We start from the raw sequence: 21,226 nt of genomic DNA on the forward strand, positions 1-21,226 counted from the left end.
CAGACAGACTCTGGTCTGATCCAGCAGGCTAGTTCTTATGTTCTTATGATGAAAATTGATCTTGTTATGCTTCAGGAGGCGGTGTTGCTGGCCAGAAATGCCAGGCATTTCAGGATGAGGTATTGGCATTTTAAAGTCGGTATTGTGTGTTTATTTCAGGGAAGCTGCTCCCATGGCTTGTGGGGAATGTGTCCCTTCAGCACCGGCTCTGGATCCAGCTCTCGGAAACAGTGTCCGCCAGCCGCACAGAAGCCTGAAGTGCAGATAACAGACGCCAACCACAGGGTGAGGGGCCTGCGTCCTATTCTCAACGGGCACCCGGGGGACAATGTTTTGGGTAATGTGGCTTTTTGTTCATTTAATGCAAAAGCAAGGAGGGAGAAGGCCAAATGGAAAAAGCCCGCGAGGCAAAAGGATGAAGGGGGGTGGGGGTGGGGAAGCGTTCCTGCATCTCATTACTGCTTAGGCATGCCTCGAATCGGACACGAGCGTGGAGAACTGCAGAGTGTTTGGTTGTGCAACTTGGAGAGGGGCTTCCTGGATTCAGCCTCTTAGAAGGCCCTCCTCAAGTTGCTGGTTTCGCAATACTGGATTCTCTCAGTGCTTCAGACAGCAGTATCCGTTTGTGAGCGTTTCCTCCAACAAGGACTCTTTCTGCTCACCTTTATACCCTTCACTATGTGATTCATGTGTCCTTTTCCCCTCGAGAACATCCAGTCCACTCCAGATATCTGCCTTTGGGGCTTCCTTTTTCAGTGTTTTTTTTTTTTTTACAGTAATCTTACAACACTGAATCTCTGAGCAATGGGCTTGGACTGCCTCCCCTCCCCGGCTCCTCTGGGGGAACAGAAGGCCTTCCCTATCGTCCTTTTTTTTAATTGTCTCTGGACTCTTTTGTCTTCCCCTTTCCTCCTGTGTGCGTCTGCCTCTTGCAGCCACAGCCCGAGCCTCCCCAAGGGATGTCCAGCCTTGTAATTTCAAGAGTAATAGGGTCATGATTCAATTAAAGCGCTGACTTAATTAACCAACTGCAGGTTCTCTGTTCAACCGCTCTGATGGATACTCTGGTAATAGAATACCGTTCTGTTTTGAAAGCGGGATTATTGCTGTCAGATGTATCGGGCGAGAGAGGTCTAGCAGTCTGCTTCTGCAAATAACTGACCGAGCCAGTCTTTTCCTTGAAACAGATGGTTGCAGCTAGAAATTCAGCTAGTGTCAAGGAACTCTGCTGACCTTCAGGTTTTTAGAAGAAGAAGAAGAGTTTGGATTTATATCCCCCCTTTCTCTCCTATAGGAGACTCAAAGGGGCTGACAATCTCCTTGCCCTTCCCCCCTCACAACAAACATTCTGTGAGGTAAGTGGGGCTGAGAGAGCTCCGGAAAGCTGTGACTGACCCAAAGGTCACTTAACTGGCATGTGTTGGGAGTGCTGAAGGCCAATCTGGTCTTGCCCAGATAAGCCTCTGTCAGAAGGACGAGGTAGAAGGCACCAGGAATCAAACCTGGTTCCTCCAGATCAGAGTGCACCTGCTCTTAGCCACTACGCCACTGCTGCTCTTAGGTGCTGCATTAACTGGACTGGGGGTTAAAACTGCTCATCACAAACTATTCCTGTGGCAAAGAAGCATGGTTGTATATGGAATGCTATTAACACCTGACGGGAAAGGCACTTTGTAGCAAAGTAGTACTGGGTTTGTCTCCTCTGCCTCCCTGTATTGAGATGTTGGATCAACAGCTTTCAAACATTTGGGCTTCAATCAGAGGTGGGATCCAGCCGGTTCTCACCAGTTCCCGAGAGTGGGTGACTAATTATTTGTGTGTGCCAAGAGGGGGTTACTAATTGGGTCTGCTTTTCCGTTAGAAATTCCATTAGGTCCAAAAATCATAAAGTCCTGTTGTTTCCTATGTGGCTGGTTAGCGAAGGTAGAAAACGGGATAATTCTCCCTGTTGGGCTGTTTTAAAAACATGTTTTAGAAATATGGTAAAGTTCCTTGTTTCAGGAAAGTCTCCTCCTTTTGATTTCTAGAAACAAAATTAAGTATTTGAAAGTGTTAAGTGTTTGACAGGCAGTCAATTAGAGGAGAAGTCGTTGTTTCTGTTGGCAGCAGACGATAGGACTTGCTAGAATGAGTTTAAATTATGGACAGAAAGATACCAGCTGGAAATTAGAAACTTTTTTTTTTACAGAAAGAGTTTTTTACAGTAACAGATAAATTATTAATGCCCCGCCCCCGGAATGCCCGGCCACGCCCCCATCGTGCCCCGCTCAGCCCCATTGGCGCTACGCCACTGTTTGAATCCCACCACCATGGGAACCTGTTACTAAAATTTTTGGATCCCACCACTGGCTTCAAAGACTCCTCCCCTCTCTGAGTTGTCTGCAGAGAAACCCTTCATATGGCAGAGGACAAGGCAATGTGTTCTGTTTGTTTATTTATACCCTGCCTTTCTCTCCCATGGGGACCAAAGCAGTTTACATCATTTTCCTCTCCTCCATTTGATGATCAAAACAAATAACGAAAGGTAGCTTAGAACCGGAGGCCCAAATTTAAACTGACGAACTGGCAATTCAAATACATAAAGATGCTTCTGAATGCGACACTCTTAACCACAGCCCCACACTGGCTCTCCATTTTGGCATGTTCTAAAGTACACGCATTCGCCATTTTTCAAAGAAAACCCATCAGGCGTTACTGTTCTTAAGAACATAAGAACATAAGAACAAGCCAGCTGGATCAGACCAGAGTCCATCTAGTCCAGCTCTCTGCTACTCGCAGTGGCCCACCAGGTGCCTTTGGGAGCTCACCTGCAGGAGGTGAAAGCAAGGGCCTTCTGCTGCTGCTGCTGCTCCTGAGCACCTGGACTGTTCAGGCCTTTGCAATCTCAGATCAAGGAGGATCAAGGTTGGTAGCCAGAGATCGACTTCTCCTCCATAAATCTGTCCAAGCCCCTTTTAAAGCTATCCAGGTTAGTGGCCACCACCACCTCCTGTGGCAGCAGATTCCAAACACCAATCTCACGTTGCGTGAAGAAGTGTTTCCTTTTATTAGTCCTAATTCTTCAGACTGAAGAGTCCTTAAAGCTTTTAAGAGACCCACTGTGATTGCTTGGAACCTTTCAGTTTGAATGAGAATCTCACCTTTTTCAGAATGTCAACCCTCCCCCCCTTTCTAGGTGGTGACGGATAGCTTAGAGCTCTTCCCCTTGCTGTCAGAGGGAAGGTGGCGGGTTCACGTCACAATTGCTAGACTTTAGAATGTCAGTGGCATTTGTGCTCTAGAACACCCTGGCTCTGAGAAAAGCGGAGAGAAATAGGTGAGCGTGCGGATCTACCGAACCACGATGCTTTTATTCCACCTTTTTTTCTGTGGAGTGCAAAATGGCCAGCAGTTTATCTTCCTAATAACACTGCGAGAGAAGCTGATTGGGCATATGAGCTGGGCTGGGATTTGTACCCAGATCTCCCTGATCCTGGGGTAACCTCACTACAAGATGCTTGTTCGTACAGCATGAAATATTCTTCTTCCTCCTTTAACTGGTTTTATAGCATTCCTTCCCCTGTCCTTTCTTCCAGTTTTCTTGCAAGCTTTCTAGTTCTCTGACAAATGCAGAACAGGGCCCCGGTAGTCTTCAGCGTTCCAATCACTTCCTGTCCCTTTTTCCCATACACAGTTTGGACCGGTTCTTTGCTCAGGATATCTGTTTTAAAGAAGAAGAGGAGTTTTGGATTTATATCCCCCCCCTTTTCTCTCCTGTAGGAGACTCAAAGGGACTTACAAACTCCTTTCCCTCCCCCCCACCACAAACACCCTTTGAGGTAGGTGGGGCTGAGAGAGCTCAGAAGAACTGTGACTAGCCCAAGGTCACCCAGCTGGCGTGCGTTGGAGTGCCCAGGCTAATCTGAATTCCCCAGATAAGCCTCCACAGCTCAAGCGGCAGAGTGGGGAATCGAACCCGGTTCCTCCAGATTAGAGTACACCTGCTCTTAACCACTACACCAGTGCTGCTCCTAAAGCAAGCACTAAGGATTCCTGTAGTTCTTCAGATTTGGTGGAGGCTTTCAAAGGCTTTTGTAACCAAAGGGTCTGCCCTTTAGGTTGCAGCCAGACTGTTGTTGTTGTTGCTGCTGCTGCGGCAGAGGAGTGTGGCTGTCCTTCTAGAATTAAAGGAACAGGGTAAAACGTAGTCCGCCTTTGCTTTGTGGGGGCCTGGCTGTAGTGGGTGGGAACTTCAGAGCAGCGGGACTGTAGGCAGGAGAACTGGGTTTGATTCTCCACATGGAGCCTGCTGACTGAAACTCTCTCAGGCCCTTGCAGAAGCAGGCAAACGGCAAACTGCCTCAGAACATCTCTTGCCTTCACAAGCCTGTGCCGCCATAGCTCTTTGGGCTTCTGAAGCTGAGTGGTAGCGGCCTTTGGTTTGGTTCCCAGCTCTGCCACTTGAGTTGTGGAGGCTTCTCTGGGGAATTCAGATTAGCCTGTGCACTCCCACCAGCTGGAACCTTGGAGGCTGATCTGAAACTCCTCAGAGCTCTCTCAGCCCCACCTACCTCACCAGGGTGTTTGTTGGCTGAAGGAACTTCAAGGAGATTGTCCAGCCAGGAGTCTCCTTACAGGAGAGAAAGGGGGGATATAAATCCAAACTCCTCCTGCTCCTTCTCCTCCTTCTCCTCCTTCTCCTCCTTCTCCTCCTTCTCCTCCTTCTCCTTCTCCTTCTCCTTCTTCTTCTTCTCCTTCTCCTTCTTCTTCTTCTTCTTCTTCTTCTTCTTCTTCTTCTTCTTCTTCTTCTTCTTCTTCTTCTTCTTCTTCTTCTTCTTCTTCTTCTTCTTCTTCTTCTTCAAAAGGACTTTCCCAACATCTGTGCTGGAGCCTGGTTGTAACGCCTAAGAAGGTGAAGTCAATGGGGTGAAAAACTTGGAGGATGCTCACCATATCTGAGGACAAGAGGGGATTTTCCACTGAGGCCCCTGAGGGCAGTGTGTTAAAGGAAGGTCCCTGCTTTTACAGTGTGTCACATGGCCAAGTTGCTTGGCCAGTCAGAAGTTTGTTGCGCAGGCCTGTTTCACTCTTGCTGTTGAGTCTAGAGCGTGGCCAACCATCGTGCCCGCTTGGGGAAGTTCTTGTCCCGGTGCAGAGAGCAGCGTAGCAGCCGGCTAACCTTCATGCACTTCACATCTAAGCGTTTCCCTGCCTCCTGTAAGCACCTGTGATGTCTCTCTAGTTATGGGATGTCTGTCCTTGACAGCACCTGTGTCCTCTCCAGCTAAAGTGCCAACGCCAGGCTTTGAGTAGGAAACGTGGGATGTGGTGACTTTGCACCTTCATAATTCATCCGCGGGCGCTGGCTGGCTGGCTTGTTTTTTCCATTGCGTTATTGCGACAAAAGTGCTTGTGGCCACATTGCTGCTGCAACATCTCACCCCCTTCTCAAGAAGCAAAATCTGCGCCCCACCCCCCTTGTGCCGGGGGGCTTGTGGGTCTTCTGTCTGGAATTTTCTTAAGAGAGGCAAAGGACAATTCAGTGCTCTAATTGGCTTCCTTGGAAAAGGCTGTCTTTGATGACAAAGTGACATGAAAAGTGGTCGCCGGAGCACCGTCGGTCTCTTTTGCTCACACGCAGATTCTCTTTCCAAGGAGCTTTGGATCTGTATGCACCCCTTTAATCTTAACTTTGTGGGTTAGATGAGAGCTTACCGAGTGAGCTTGATGGCCGAGTGTGGATATGTTCCCAGGTTTCCTAGATCCGCTTCCAACACTCTAGCCCAGTGATGGCGAACCTTTTCGAGACCCAAGTGCCCAAACTGCAACCCAAAACCCACTTATTTATCACAAAGTGCCAACGCAGCAACTTAACCTGAATGCTGGGTTTTTAATTCAGAAAAAAACGGTTGGCTATGATGTGCGCGTTACTCGGGAGTAAGCTTGGTGGTAGTCGGTGGCTTTGCTTTGAAGCAACTGTGCAACGCTTCCAACGGGTGAATCACGACCCTAGGAGGGTTTACTCAGAAGCAAGCCCCATTGTAACAACCCAGACCTCTGAGGTATGAGATGGGTAACTGGAGTTCTTCCCGCGAAAATCGATCCAGGGGTTTAACAGCGCTTAACAGGGTTACCTACACTGCTTCTCCAAAACTAGGTCTTAGGTTTAATGCTAAATCTCCCTGAAATAATTACACTATTATCACACTGGGGGCCTGGTGGGGGAAGGGGGAGGGGTGTGGGGGGAGAGGGAAGTAAAACTTTCACTTTCCGAAACCCAATAAACCCACCACCACAAAATAGAAGTAAAAAGAAGAAGAGGAGTTTGGATTTTTATCCCCCCCTTTCTCTCCTGCAGGAGACTCAAAAGGGCTCTGAAATCTTCAACGCCTTCCTCCCTCACAACTCGCTTACCCTGTGAAGTAGGGTAGAACTGAGAGAGCTCCAAGAAGCTGTGACCTTAGCCCAAGGTCACCCAGCTGGCGTGTGTGGGAGTGCCCAGGCTAATCTGAATTCCCCAGATAAGCCTCCACAGCTCAGGCGGCAGAGCTGGGAATCAAACCCGGTTCCTCCAGATTAGATACACGAGCTCTTAACCTCTTACGCCTAAGCAAGAATGCTGTGCGAGGGGTGGGATAACTTCAGGAAAGCTAAATTGGTGGAGCAGCCATCTGATGTGCGGTTTTTCATACGTATGTCCACAGCACTTGACTTCTCACAAAAATGCAGCAGGAACAGAAAAATAAAAGCAGTTCTAGCAAAGACCTTGGTGTGCTTTTTAAAAAATCCTAAATGCATCTCAGTTCCTCCTCCCTAGGCTTGATCTGCCCAGGCGATTGGCAAAAAACTTGGGTCTGAGCGTTTCCCCGGTGTTTGGAAAGGCACACGTTTTGTTTGTTCAGTCCCTCAAGCAACAGCAGCCAGCCTACTCCAGCAGGTCCTGCATGCACCCGCAGCTCTGCCCCTGCGCTGTTCCAGCGTCTCTGCCCCACCCCGTCGAGCAGGGGCCAGCCTGCTCTAGCCTTCAGCAAGTCCTGCACGCACCAGTCTGCGTCTCTCTAGCATCTCCACCTCCTCTGCCTCTGCCCCCTCCCCCCCAGGCAGCAGCCACCCAGAGCACAGGCAGCAGGCCCGCCAGCCGAGTCCTCCCTGCTCACCATGGTGTGAGCATGTCGGGCCCAGCGACCCAGGCCAGCCTAGATGTGTGTGTGTGGGTGGGATTTTCTGCCCCCCCCCATGACGAGGGCTCTGAGTGCCACCTCTGGCACGTGTGCCATATGTTCTCCATCACTGCTTTAGCCACTCCGCTTTTTCTTCTTCCATGACTTCTACACATGAAGAGCCCTTATGCTGAATCAAACTATCTGTCCATCAAGTCGGTCTTTCTCCAAGTTCCCAGGAAGCAGCCTTTTCACATCATGTACTCCCTGATCCTTTTAACCAGAGATGCCTGGGATCAAATCTGGGACCTGGGAGGAGGAGGAATTGCAACCCCTTCTGCATTGGTTTTCGCTCCCCATGTTATGACAAAACTAGCAGCAAAGCCCATTGCAGAGGAGATGCAATGGGCTCTAGCAAAGGGTGGCGGAGCAGGCATTTCTCCTTGCAGTGGGCTGTACTGGGGCTGTAGTGCCCCCCTTTCTCCACCAGCAGGGGCGGACTGTTGGAGTGTGGGAGAGACGAGAGGGTTTCTGCAGGCCTGGGGAGTGGCGGGTGCCAAGGTGGTGCTGCTCCATTGGCCGGGATGGGCTGCTAGGGCTTGTTCTTGGGTTGGGGGAAGGCGGGCAAGGGAGGGGATGGAATGTTGCTCACTGATTGGTGGGGGGGGTTCGTCGTCGCAACATTCCATCCCTAAGGGATTTATGGGTTAGGATGGGCAACGGTTCAGAATCAGTGGGTGATAATTAAACATCAGTTGGTTCCAAAGTTCAAAAGCGCAGAGATTCCTGATGTGTTTCGAGCGTAGGCTAGCCAAAGGTTCAACAGAGAAGAAGCCATTAAAGAATTCAATGCATTTTGTGAGGGTTACTCTCTTGCACCCCCAAAGATGATTCCACGTTTGAATTGTAAAGGAAATCATTTCAGAATCTATACAACTGCTTTGGGGATGGATGTGTGTGTGTGTGTGTGGGGGGGGATTCTGATTGAATTCTGGTAGGAGAGCAGCAGTGGCATAGTGGTTAAGAGCAAGGGTGCTCTAATTTGGAAGAACTGGGTTTGATTCTCCGCTCTGCCGCCTGAGCTGTGGAGGCCTATCTGGGGAATTCAGATTAGCCTGTGCACTCCCACACACGCCAGCTGGGTGAGCTTGGGCTAGTCACAATTCTTCTTCTGGAGGCGGAGACCATCTTGGACAGGTGATTTTGCACCTCGATCTCCGGGAGGCAGGAACTTGAAATTGTTAACTTCCTGTCTTGTCCTTGATCTCCATTTTGAGTCAGTATTTTTCCTGCCTCAAAAAGGAGAGCAAGGACCTTCAGCCGCTCCTTGTGGAGATTAGGGTTTGGAACCTCTGTCTTGTCCCGTTTTCTGTAAAATCTGTTTGTGTGAGCTCTCTCAGCCCCACTGCTGCTCAAAGGATGGAAGGGGTTCAAACCTTGAAGAAGAGTAGTAATAGTAGTATTTTGGATTTATACCCCACCTTTCTCTCCTGTAAGGAGACTCAAGGTGGCTTACAAGCTCCTTTCCCTTCCTCTCCTCACAACAAACACCTTCTGAGGTAGGTGGGGCTGAGAGAGTTCCAAAGAACTGTGACTAGCCCAAGGTCACCCAGCAGGAATGTAGGAGTGGGGAAACACATCTGCAGCCGTATCTAGCTGACCACTTGCCTGCTGCCTGCTGGGTCTTCTTCTCGGTTCCCTTGCACGCTAGACATTGCTTCTTCCAGTAGCAAATGCGCCATGTCAGGTGCTCTTTACCTTTCTGGTTGATGAAATGAGTGAGGAAAGCCACACCGTACGTCTTTTCCTAGCTTGACTGGTGTGAGTTTGTGGATATGTCGGTGCCGCACCTGGTATCCACATTGAGATTAGAAATTAAGAACTGTCCGCTTGGAAATTCAGTCACAATATTGGTGTGGTCAAGTTATATTGTAGGCAGGGCCTCGGCTGTTTCACACTGAGACCCACGGCCACGCCAGTTCTGGTGTGCTCCTTGTTCTCTTCCATTATATTTCCAGTCCCTTCTCTCCTGAGATGAGCCTATATCAGTGGTGGCGAACCTTTGGCACTCCAGATGTTATGGACTACAATTCCCATCAGCCCCCGCCAGCATGGCCAATTGGCCATGCCCCCCCCCCCCCCCCCACCCCCCCCCCCCCTCCCCCCCGCCCCCCCCCCCCCCCCCAACAGCCCCCCCCCCCCCCCCCCCCCCCCCCCCCCCACCCCCCCCACCCCACCCCCCCCTCCCCCCCGCGACCCCCCCCCCCCCCCCCCCCCCCCCCCGCCCCCCCCCCCCCCCCCCACCCCCCCCCCCCCCCCCCCCCCCCCCCCCCCATCCCCCCCCCCCCCCCACCCCCCCCCCCCCCCACCCCCCCCCCCCCCCACCCCCCCCCCCCCCCACCCCCCCCCCCCCCCACCCCCCCCCCCCCCCACCCCCCCCCCCCCCCACCCCCCCCCCCCCCCACCCCCCCCCCCCCCCACCCCCCCCCCCCCCCACCCCCCCCCCCCCCCACCCCCCCCCCCCCCCACCCCCCCCCCCCCCCACCCCCCCCCCCCCCCACCCCCCCCCCCCCCCACCCCCCCCCCCCCCCACCCCCCCCCCCCCCCACCCCCCCCCCCCCCCACCCCCCCCCCCCCCCACCCCCCCCCCCCCCCACCCCCCCCCCCCCCCACCCCCCCCCCCCCCCACCCCCCCCCCCCCCCACCCCCCCCCCCCCCCACCCCCCCCCCCCCCCACCCCCCCCCCCCCCCACCCCCCCCCCCCCCCACCCCCCCCCCCCCCCACCCCCCCCCCCCCCCACCCCCCCCCCCCCCCACCCCCCCCCCCCCCCACCCCCCCCCCCCCCCACCCCCCCCCCCCCCCACCCCCCCCCCCCCCCACCCCCCCCCCCCCCCACCCCCCCCCCCCCCCACCCCCCCCCCCCCCCACCCCCCCCCCCCCCCACCCCCCCCCCCCCCCACCCCCCCCCCCCCCCACCCCCCCCCCCCCCCACCCCCCCCCCCCCCCACCCCCCCCCCCCCCCACCCCCCCCCCCCCCCACCCCCCCCCCCCCCCACCCCCCCCCCCCCCCACCCCCCCCCCCCCCCACCCCCCCCCCCCCCCACCCCCCCCCCCCCCCACCCCCCCCCCCCCCCACCCCCCCCCCCCCCCACCCCCCCCCCCCCCCACCCCCCCCCCCCCCCACCCCCCCCCCCCCCCACCCCCCCCCCCCCCCACCCCCCCCCCCCCCCACCCCCCCCCCCCCCCACCCCCCCCCCCCCCCACCCCCCCCCCCCCCCACCCCCCCCCCCCCCCACCCCCCCCCCCCCCCACCCCCCCCCCCCCCCACCCCCCCCCCCCCCCACCCCCCCCCCCCCCCACCCCCCCCCCCCCCCACCCCCCCCCCCCCCCACCCCCCCCCCCCCCCACCCCCCCCCCCCCCCACCCCCCCCCCCCCCCACCCCCCCCCCCCCCCACCCCCCCCCCCCCCCACCCCCCCCCCCCCCCACCCCCCCCCCCCCCCACCCCCCCCCCCCCCCACCCCCCCCCCCCCCCACCCCCCCCCCCCCCCACCCCCCCCCCCCCCCACCCCCCCCCCCCCCCACCCCCCCCCCCCCCCACCCCCCCCCCCCCCCACCCCCCCCCCCCCCCACCCCCCCCCCCCCCCACCCCCCCCCCCCCCCACCCCCCCCCCCCCCCACCCCCCCCCCCCCCCACCCCCCCCCCCCCCCACCCCCCCCCCCCCCCACCCCCCCCCCCCCCCACCCCCCCCCCCCCCCACCCCCCCCCCCCCCCACCCCCCCCCCCCCCCACCCCCCCCCCCCCCCACCCCCCCCCCCCCCCACCCCCCCCCCCCCCCACCCCCCCCCCCCCCCACCCCCCCCCCCCCCCACCCCCCCCCCCCCCCACCCCCCCCCCCCCCCACCCCCCCCCCCCCCCACCCCCCCCCCCCCCCACCCCCCCCCCCCCCCACCCCCCCCCCCCCCCACCCCCCCCCCCCCCCACCCCCCCCCCCCCCCACCCCCCCCCCCCCCCACCCCCCCCCCCCCCCACCCCCCCCCCCCCCCACCCCCCCCCCCCCCCACCCCCCCCCCCCCCCACCCCCCCCCCCCCCCACCCCCCCCCCCCCCCACCCCCCCCCCCCCCCACCCCCCCCCCCCCCCACCCCCCCCCCCCCCCACCCCCCCCCCCCCCCACCCCCCCCCCCCCCCACCCCCCCCCCCCCCCACCCCCCCCCCCCCCCACCCCCCCCCCCCCCCACCCCCCCCCCCCCCCACCCCCCCCCCCCCCCACCCCCCCCCCCCCCCACCCCCCCCCCCCCCCACCCCCCCCCCCCCCCACCCCCCCCCCCCCCCACCCCCCCCCCCCCCCACCCCCCCCCCCCCCCACCCCCCCCCCCCCCCACCCCCCCCCCCCCCCACCCCCCCCCCCCCCCACCCCCCCCCCCCCCCACCCCCCCCCCCCCCCACCCCCCCCCCCCCCCACCCCCCCCCCCCCCCACCCCCCCCCCCCCCCACCCCCCCCCCCCCCCACCCCCCCCCCCCCCCACCCCCCCCCCCCCCCACCCCCCCCCCCCCCCACCCCCCCCCCCCCCCACCCCCCCCCCCCCCCACCCCCCCCCCCCCCCACCCCCCCCCCCCCCCACCCCCCCCCCCCCCCACCCCCCCCCCCCCCCACCCCCCCCCCCCCCCACCCCCCCCCCCCCCCACCCCCCCCCCCCCCCACCCCCCCCCCCCCCCACCCCCCCCCCCCCCCACCCCCCCCCCCCCCCACCCCCCCCCCCCCCCACCCCCCCCCCCCCCCACCCCCCCCCCCCCCCACCCCCCCCCCCCCCCACCCCCCCCCCCCCCCACCCCCCCCCCCCCCCACCCCCCCCCCCCCCCACCCCCCCCCCCCCCCACCCCCCCCCCCCCCCACCCCCCCCCCCCCCCACCCCCCCCCCCCCCCACCCCCCCCCCCCCCCACCCCCCCCCCCCCCCACCCCCCCCCCCCCCCACCCCCCCCCCCCCCCACCCCCCCCCCCCCCCACCCCCCCCCCCCCCCACCCCCCCCCCCCCCCACCCCCCCCCCCCCCCACCCCCCCCCCCCCCCACCCCCCCCCCCCCCCACCCCCCCCCCCCCCCACCCCCCCCCCCCCCCACCCCCCCCCCCCCCCACCCCCCCCCCCCCCCACCCCCCCCCCCCCCCACCCCCCCCCCCCCCCACCCCCCCCCCCCCCCACCCCCCCCCCCCCCCACCCCCCCCCCCCCCCACCCCCCCCCCCCCCCACCCCCCCCCCCCCCCACCCCCCCCCCCCCCCACCCCCCCCCCCCCCCACCCCCCCCCCCCCCCACCCCCCCCCCCCCCCACCCCCCCCCCCCCCCACCCCCCCCCCCCCCCACCCCCCCCCCCCCCCACCCCCCCCCCCCCCCACCCCCCCCCCCCCCCACCCCCCCCCCCCCCCACCCCCCCCCCCCCCCACCCCCCCCCCCCCCCACCCCCCCCCCCCCCCACCCCCCCCCCCCCCCACCCCCCCCCCCCCCCACCCCCCCCCCCCCCCACCCCCCCCCCCCCCCACCCCCCCCCCCCCCCACCCCCCCCCCCCCCCACCCCCCCCCCCCCCCACCCCCCCCCCCCCCCACCCCCCCCCCCCCCCACCCCCCCCCCCCCCCACCCCCCCCCCCCCCCACCCCCCCCCCCCCCCACCCCCCCCCCCCCCCACCCCCCCCCCCCCCCACCCCCCCCCCCCCCCACCCCCCCCCCCCCCCACCCCCCCCCCCCCCCACCCCCCCCCCCCCCCACCCCCCCCCCCCCCCACCCCCCCCCCCCCCCACCCCCCCCCCCCCCCACCCCCCCCCCCCCCCACCCCCCCCCCCCCCCACCCCCCCCCCCCCCCACCCCCCCCCCCCCCCACCCCCCCCCCCCCCCACCCCCCCCCCCCCCCACCCCCCCCCCCCCCCACCCCCCCCCCCCCCCACCCCCCCCCCCCCCCACCCCCCCCCCCCCCCACCCCCCCCCCCCCCCACCCCCCCCCCCCCCCACCCCCCCCCCCCCCCACCCCCCCCCCCCCCCACCCCCCCCCCCCCCCACCCCCCCCCCCCCCCACCCCCCCCCCCCCCCACCCCCCCCCCCCCCCACCCCCCCCCCCCCCCACCCCCCCCCCCCCCCACCCCCCCCCCCCCCCACCCCCCCCCCCCCCCACCCCCCCCCCCCCCCACCCCCCCCCCCCCCCACCCCCCCCCCCCCCCACCCCCCCCCCCCCCCACCCCCCCCCCCCCCCACCCCCCCCCCCCCCCACCCCCCCCCCCCCCCACCCCCCCCCCCCCCCACCCCCCCCCCCCCCCACCCCCCCCCCCCCCCACCCCCCCCCCCCCCCACCCCCCCCCCCCCCCACCCCCCCCCCCCCCCACCCCCCCCCCCCCCCACCCCCCCCCCCCCCCACCCCCCCCCCCCCCCACCCCCCCCCCCCCCCACCCCCCCCCCCCCCCACCCCCCCCCCCCCCCACCCCCCCCCCCCCCCACCCCCCCCCCCCCCCACCCCCCCCCCCCCCCACCCCCCCCCCCCCCCACCCCCCCCCCCCCCCACCCCCCCCCCCCCCCACCCCCCCCCCCCCCCACCCCCCCCCCCCCCCACCCCCCCCCCCCCCCACCCCCCCCCCCCCCCACCCCCCCCCCCCCCCACCCCCCCCCCCCCCCACCCCCCCCCCCCCCCACCCCCCCCCCCCCCCACCCCCCCCCCCCCCCACCCCCCCCCCCCCCCACCCCCCCCCCCCCCCACCCCCCCCCCCCCCCACCCCCCCCCCCCCCCACCCCCCCCCCCCCCCACCCCCCCCCCCCCCCACCCCCCCCCCCCCCCACCCCCCCCCCCCCCCACCCCCCCCCCCCCCCACCCCCCCCCCCCCCCACCCCCCCCCCCCCCCACCCCCCCCCCCCCCCACCCCCCCCCCCCCCCACCCCCCCCCCCCCCCACCCCCCCCCCCCCCCACCCCCCCCCCCCCCCACCCCCCCCCCCCCCCACCCCCCCCCCCCCCCACCCCCCCCCCCCCCCACCCCCCCCCCCCCCCACCCCCCCCCCCCCCCACCCCCCCCCCCCCCCACCCCCCCCCCCCCCCACCCCCCCCCCCCCCCACCCCCCCCCCCCCCCACCCCCCCCCCCCCCCACCCCCCCCCCCCCCCACCCCCCCCCCCCCCCACCCCCCCCCCCCCCCACCCCCCCCCCCCCCCACCCCCCCCCCCCCCCACCCCCCCCCCCCCCCACCCCCCCCCCCCCCCACCCCCCCCCCCCCCCACCCCCCCCCCCCCCCACCCCCCCCCCCCCCCACCCCCCCCCCCCCCCACCCCCCCCCCCCCCCACCCCCCCCCCCCCCCACCCCCCCCCCCCCCCACCCCCCCCCCCCCCCACCCCCCCCCCCCCCCACCCCCCCCCCCCCCCACCCCCCCCCCCCCCCACCCCCCCCCCCCCCCACCCCCCCCCCCCCCCACCCCCCCCCCCCCCCACCCCCCCCCCCCCCCACCCCCCCCCCCCCCCACCCCCCCCCCCCCCCACCCCCCCCCCCCCCCACCCCCCCCCCCCCCCACCCCCCCCCCCCCCCACCCCCCCCCCCCCCCACCCCCCCCCCCCCCCACCCCCCCCCCCCCCCACCCCCCCCCCCCCCCACCCCCCCCCCCCCCCACCCCCCCCCCCCCCCACCCCCCCCCCCCCCCACCCCCCCCCCCCCCCACCCCCCCCCCCCCCCACCCCCCCCCCCCCCCACCCCCCCCCCCCCCCACCCCCCCCCCCCCCCACCCCCCCCCCCCCCCACCCCCCCCCCCCCCCACCCCCCCCCCCCCCCACCCCCCCCCCCCCCCACCCCCCCCCCCCCCCACCCCCCCCCCCCCCCACCCCCCCCCCCCCCCACCCCCCCCCCCCCCCACCCCCCCCCCCCCCCACCCCCCCCCCCCCCCACCCCCCCCCCCCCCCACCCCCCCCCCCCCCCACCCCCCCCCCCCCCCACCCCCCCCCCCCCCCACCCCCCCCCCCCCCCACCCCCCCCCCCCCCCACCCCCCCCCCCCCCCACCCCCCCCCCCCCCCACCCCCCCCCCCCCCCACCCCCCCCCCCCCCCACCCCCCCCCCCCCCCACCCCCCCCCCCCCCCACCCCCCCCCCCCCCCACCCCCCCCCCCCCCCACCCCCCCCCCCCCCCACCCCCCCCCCCCCCCACCCCCCCCCCCCCCCACCCCCCCCCCCCCCCACCCCCCCCCCCCCCCACCCCCCCCCCCCCCCACCCCCCCCCCCCCCCACCCCCCCCCCCCCCCACCCCCCCCCCCCCCCACCCCCCCCCCCCCCCACCCCCCCCCCCCCCCACCCCCCCCCCCCCCCACCCCCCCCCCCCCCCACCCCCCCCCCCCCCCACCCCCCCCCCCCCCCACCCCCCCCCCCCCCCACCCCCCCCCCCCCCCACCCCCCCCCCCCCCCACCCCCCCCCCCCCCCACCCCCCCCCCCCCCCACCCCCCCCCCCCCCCACCCCCCCCCCCCCCCACCCCCCCCCCCCCCCACCCCCCCCCCCCCCCACCCCCCCCCCCCCCCACCCCCCCCCCCCCCCACCCCCCCCCCCCCCCACCCCCCCCCCCCCCCACCCCCCCCCCCCCCCACCCCCCCCCCCCCCCACCCCCCCCCCCCCCCACCCCCCCCCCCCCCCACCCCCCCCCCCCCCCACCCCCCCCCCCCCCCACCCCCCCCCCCCCCCACCCCCCCCCCCCCCCACCCCCCCCCCCCCCCACCCCCCCCCCCCCCCACCCCCCCCCCCCCCCACCCCCCCCCCCCCCCACCCCCCCCCCCCCCCACCCCCCCCCCCCCCCACCCCCCCCCCCCCCCACCCCCCCCCCCCCCCACCCCCCCCCCCCCCCACCCCCCCCCCCCCCCACCCCCCCCCCCCCCCACCCCCCCCCCCCCCCACCCCCCCCCCCCCCCACCCCCCCCCCCCCCCACCCCCCCCCCCCCCCACCCCCCCCCCCCCCCACCCCCCCCCCCCCCCACCCCCCCCCCCCCCCACCCCCCCCCCCCCCCACCCCCCCCCCCCCCCACCCCCCCCCCCCCCCACCCCCCCCCCCCCCCACCCCCCCCCCCCCCCACCCCCCCCCCCCCCCACCCCCCCCCCCCCCCACCCCCCCCCCCCCCCACCCCCCCCCCCCCCCACCCCCCCCCCCCCCCACCCCCCCCCCCCCCCACCCCCCCCCCCCCCCACCCCCCCCCCCCCCCACCCCCCCCCCCCCCCACCCCCCCCCCCCCCCACCCCCCCCCCCCCCCACCCCCCCCCCCCCCCACCCCCCCCCCCCCCCACCCCCCCCCCCCCCCACCCCCCCCCCCCCCCACCCCCCCCCCCCCCCACCCCCCCCCCCCCCCACCCCCCCCCCCCCCCACCCCCCCCCCCCCCCACCCCCCCCCCCCCCCACCCCCCCCCCCCCCCACCCCCCCCCCCCCCCACCCCCCCCCCCCCCCACCCCCCCCCCCCCCCACCCCCCCCCCCCCCCACCCCCCCCCCCCCCCACCCCCCCCCCCCCCCACCCCCCCCCCCCCCCACCCCCCCCCCCCCCCACCCCCCCCCCCCCCCACCCCCCCCCCCCCCCACCCCCCCCCCCCCCCACCCCCCCCCCCCCCCACCCCCCCCCCCCCCCACCCCCCCCCCCCCCCACCCCCCCCCCCCCCCACCCCCCCCCCCCCCCACCCCCCCCCCCCCCCACCCCCCCCCCCCCCCACCCCCCCCCCCCCCCACCCCCCCCCCCCCCCACCCCCCCCCCCCCCCACCCCCCCCCCCCCCCACCCCCCCCCCCCCCCACCCCCCCCCCCCCCCACCCCCCCCCCCCCCCACCCCCCCCCCCCCCCACCCCCCCCCCCCCCCACCCCCCCCCCCCCCCACCCCCCCCCCCCCCCACCCCCCCCCCCCCCCACCCCCCCCCCCCCCCACCCCCCCCCCCCCCCACCCCCCCCCCCCCCCACCCCCCCCCCCCCCCACCCCCCCCCCCCCCCACCCCCCCCCCCCCCCACCCCCCCCCCCCCCCACCCCCCCCCCCCCCCACCCCCCCCCCCCCCCACCCCCCCCCCCCCCCACCCCCCCCCCCCCCCACCCCCCCCCCCCCCCACCCCCCCCCCCCCCCACCCCCCCCCCCCCCCACCCCCCCCCCCCCCCACCCCCCCCCCCCCCCACCCCCCCCCCCCCCCACCCCCCCCCCCCCCCACCCCCCCCCCCCCCCACCCCCCCCCCCCCCCACCCCCCCCCCCCCCCACCCCCCCCCCCCCCCACCCCCCCCCCCCCCCACCCCCCCCCCCCCCCACCCCCCCCCCCCCCCACCCCCCCCCCCCCCCACCCCCCCCCCCCCCCACCCCCCCCCCCCCCCACCCCCCCCCCCCCCCACCCCCCCCCCCCCCCACCCCCCCCCCCCCCCACCCCCCCCCCCCCCCACCCCCCCCCCCCCCCACCCCCCCCCCCCCCCACCCCCCCCCCCCCCCACCCCCCCCCCCCCCCACCCCCCCCCCCCCCCACCCCCCCCCCCCCCCACCCCCCCCCCCCCCCACCCCCCCCCCCCCCCACCCCCCCCCCCCCCCACCCCCCCCCCCCCCCACCCCCCCCCCCCCCCACCCCCCCCCCCCCCCACCCCCCCCCCCCCCCACCCCCCCCCCCCCCCACCCCCCCCCCCCCCCACCCCCCCCCCCCCCCACCCCCCCCCCCCCCCACCCCCCCCCCCCCCCACCCCCCCCCCCCCCCACCCCCCCCCCCCCCCACCCCCCCCCCCCCCCACCCCCCCCCCCCCCCACCCCCCCCCCCCCCCACCCCCCCCCCCCCCCACCCCCCCCCCCCCCCACCCCCCCCCCCCCCCACCCCCCCCCCCCCCCACCCCCCCCCCCCCCCACCCCCCCCCCCCCCCACCCCCCCCCCCCCCCACCCCCCCCCCCCCCCACCCCCCCCCCCCCCCACCCCCCCCCCCCCCCACCCCCCCCCCCCCCCACCCCCCCCCCCCCCCACCCCCCCCCCCCCCCACCCCCCCCCCCCCCCACCCCCCCCCCCCCCCACCCCCCCCCCCCCCCACCCCCCCCCCCCCCCACCCCCCCCCCCCCCCACCCCCCCCCCCCCCCACCCCCCCCCCCCCCCACCCCCCCCCCCCCCCACCCCCCCCCCCCCCCACCCCCCCCCCCCCCCACCCCCCCCCCCCCCCACCCCCCCCCCCCCCCACCCCCCCCCCCCCCCACCCCCCCCCCCCCCCACCCCCCCCCCCCCCCACCCCCCCCCCCCCCCACCCCCCCCCCCCCCCACCCCCCCCCCCCCCCACCCCCCCCCCCCCCCACCCCCCCCCCCCCCCACCCCCCCCCCCCCCCACCCCCCCCCCCCCCCACCCCCCCCCCCCCCCACCCCCCCCCCCCCCCACCCCCCCCCCCCCCCACCCCCCCCCCCCCCCACCCCCCCCCCCCCCCACCCCCCCCCCCCCCCACCCCCCCCCCCCCCCACCCCCCCCCCCCCCCACCCCCCCCCCCCCCCACCCCCCCCCCCCCCCACCCCCCCCCCCCCCCACCCCCCCCCCCCCCCACCCCCCCCCCCCCCCACCCCCCCCCCCCCCCACCCCCCCCCCCCCCCACCCCCCCCCCCCCCCACCCCCCCCCCCCCCCACCCCCCCCCCCCCCCACCCCCCCCCCCCCCCACCCCCCCCCCCCCCCACCCCCCCCCCCCCCCACCCCCCCCCCCCCCCACCCCCCCCCCCCCCCACCCCCCCCCCCCCCCACCCCCCCCCCCCCCCACCCCCCCCCCCCCCCACCCCCCCCCCCCCCCACCCCCCCCCCCCCCCACCCCCCCCCCCCCCCACCCCCCCCCCCCCCCACCCCCCCCCCCCCCCACCCCCCCCCCCCCCCACCCCCCCCCCCCCCCACCCCCCCCCCCCCCCACCCCCCCCCCCCCCCACCCCCCCCCCCCCCCACCCCCCCCCCCCCCCACCCCCCCCCCCCCCCACCCCCCCCCCCCCCCACCCCCCCCCCCCCCCACCCCCCCCCCCCCCCACCCCCCCCCCCCCCCACCCCCCCCCCCCCCCACCCCCCCCCCCCCCCACCCCCCCCCCCCCCCACCCCCCCCCCCCCCCACCCCCCCCCCCCCCCACCCCCCCCCCCCCCCACCCCCCCCCCCCCCCACCCCCCCCCCCCCCCAAGGAAACACTTCTTCACGCAACGTGTGATTGGTGTTTGGAATATGCTGCCACAGGAGGTGGTGATGGCCACTAACCTGGATAGCTTTAAAAGGGGCTTGGACAGATTTATGGAGGAGAAGTCAATCTATGGCTCCCAATCTTGATCCTCTTTGATCTGAGATTGCAAATGCCTTAACAGACCAGGTGCTCAGGAGCAACAGCAGCAGAAGGCCACTGCTTTCACATCCTGCCTGTGAGCTCCCAAAGGCACCTGGTGGGCCACTGCGAGTAGCAGAGAGCTGGACTAGATGGACTCTGGTCTGATCCAGCAGGCTAGTTCTTATGTTCTTAAAAAAGGCTGCTGGAAAAGGTAGCCGCAGAGCCGGCCTGCAAAGCACCTGAATGGTGTTGCCACCTCTGTTGACATTTCTGGTGGGCAGGTGTGATTGTCAGTGAGTCTTGGCCGACAGTTTGGCCAGCTGGCTCGAAGAACACTGCTCTTCTCTGTCCCAGGGTTTGCTCACTTTTTCCTGATTGGCCTTTCCCTCCTCCCATTTTCCTCCCAAACACAAAAAGCCTGAAGATATTTCTGTCCTGGTACAGCTGCGGTTCATCCTTTTCCCAGCTATCCTTTCCCCCATCAAAGGTTCCCTGCTTTCCTCTTGTCACTGCAGATTTAACAAAATAGTGCCCTGCAGGCCATGCAGTGCTTCTGGGTGTAGCAACGCAGGGGTCACGCTTGACTCCCTGCCCCCCGCCCCTCCATCTCCTCAAGATGCTCTAATGACCAGAGGCTGTGCTTCTTGGATTTATGACCCCTGCTGATCTACTTCACAGCCTTTCTTGGACTCCTGTGTTTAGCAAAGAAGCGTTGAAAGCAAAGTAGTTATTTTTAAAACAGATGTTGGGTACCCTTTCATTTCTGTCTATAAATACCGCAGCGAAGATGTTAAGTGACAAGAACTGGAACCCGAGTAAGCAGAAGCTTGGCTTACTCTAAAGGCTATCTGGGCAGAGATGTGGATACAGCGGAGCATGACTTGGTGTCTCTGCTGCATAAAAGACAGCTAATCTGTGCAGGCAAATGAAACCACTTTAGCATGATCACTCACAGCAAACCACCTAGCCCAGGGGTCTGCGGCTCTCCAGATGTTCATGGACTACAGTTCCCATCAGCCCCTGCCAGCATGGCCATCTCGAGAGCCGCAGGTTGCAGACCCCTGACCTGGCCCCTATCAGGTGACTTCTGCTCCCTATCTTCACTTTTTAGAAAATAAAAACCAAAGAAGGGGGCTGACGTTAGCCAGAAGTAACATCCTGCCCTCAGCGGTACTGGAAAGCAAATAGAAGAAAATTCTTTTCAACCAGAGCTTTCAACACCGCCCAGAGCCCCTAGGAGATGGGGTGGTCTACAAATCTAAACAATAAATAAATAAATAAATAAGCTGGTGTGCCTGCTCTTTAAATGAAGTGGATACTTTAGGACATAAATTCTATATACAACAAATTCGGAAACGAATTATTAGGATTTATATTGGCTGGCCGGGCGGGGAAAGATAACAAATGGAAAATAGACCGTTTACTTTTGGGAATGGACCAACGGGTCTCTAGATCTGTATCCCAATTTTGCCTTTTGATCAACAAATTTAGAAAACCAGGAGGGTGGTGGGATAGAGGACCTTTTGTGCTATTTGGCGCCCCCTCCTTCCCTTTTTATCATCTGCGGCCTTTTACATCTTGGGCCCTTTCCTTTCCCTCCTCAGAGGGACCTTTAGACTGCCAGACGTGATGTTTTGTCTTAAATGGTTTTAAAGTGACATTTAGAGCCCAAATTTTATTATATTGTATGTATTTATTGAATGTGCTCTTCTTGTTATTTTAGATTATATTAGTAGTTGTACACTGCCAAGAGCCCTCCAGGGGTGGGCAGTATAAAAGTCGAATAGATAGATAGATGGATAGATGGATGATGGATGAAG

General features: G+C 70.1%; 1 protein-coding gene across 1 annotated transcript in view; it reads left to right on the forward strand.

Annotated features, from left to right (window-relative positions):
- LRRC8A (leucine rich repeat containing 8 VRAC subunit A) overlaps positions 1 to 21,226 on the forward strand; it is a 58,035-nt gene that overhangs the window by 11,146 nt on the left and 25,663 nt on the right. The window contains exon 2 of the mRNA XM_048512175.1: positions 160 to 337. The gene's annotated coding sequence lies outside the window, so the exon portion shown is untranslated. The remainder of the gene's footprint in view (positions 1 to 159; positions 338 to 21,226) is intronic.

This window comes from Sphaerodactylus townsendi, linkage group LG12, assembly GCF_021028975.2.
Source record: "Sphaerodactylus townsendi isolate TG3544 linkage group LG12, MPM_Stown_v2.3, whole genome shotgun sequence".
In the NCBI taxonomy this organism is placed as follows: Eukaryota; Metazoa; Chordata; class Lepidosauria; order Squamata; family Sphaerodactylidae; genus Sphaerodactylus; species Sphaerodactylus townsendi.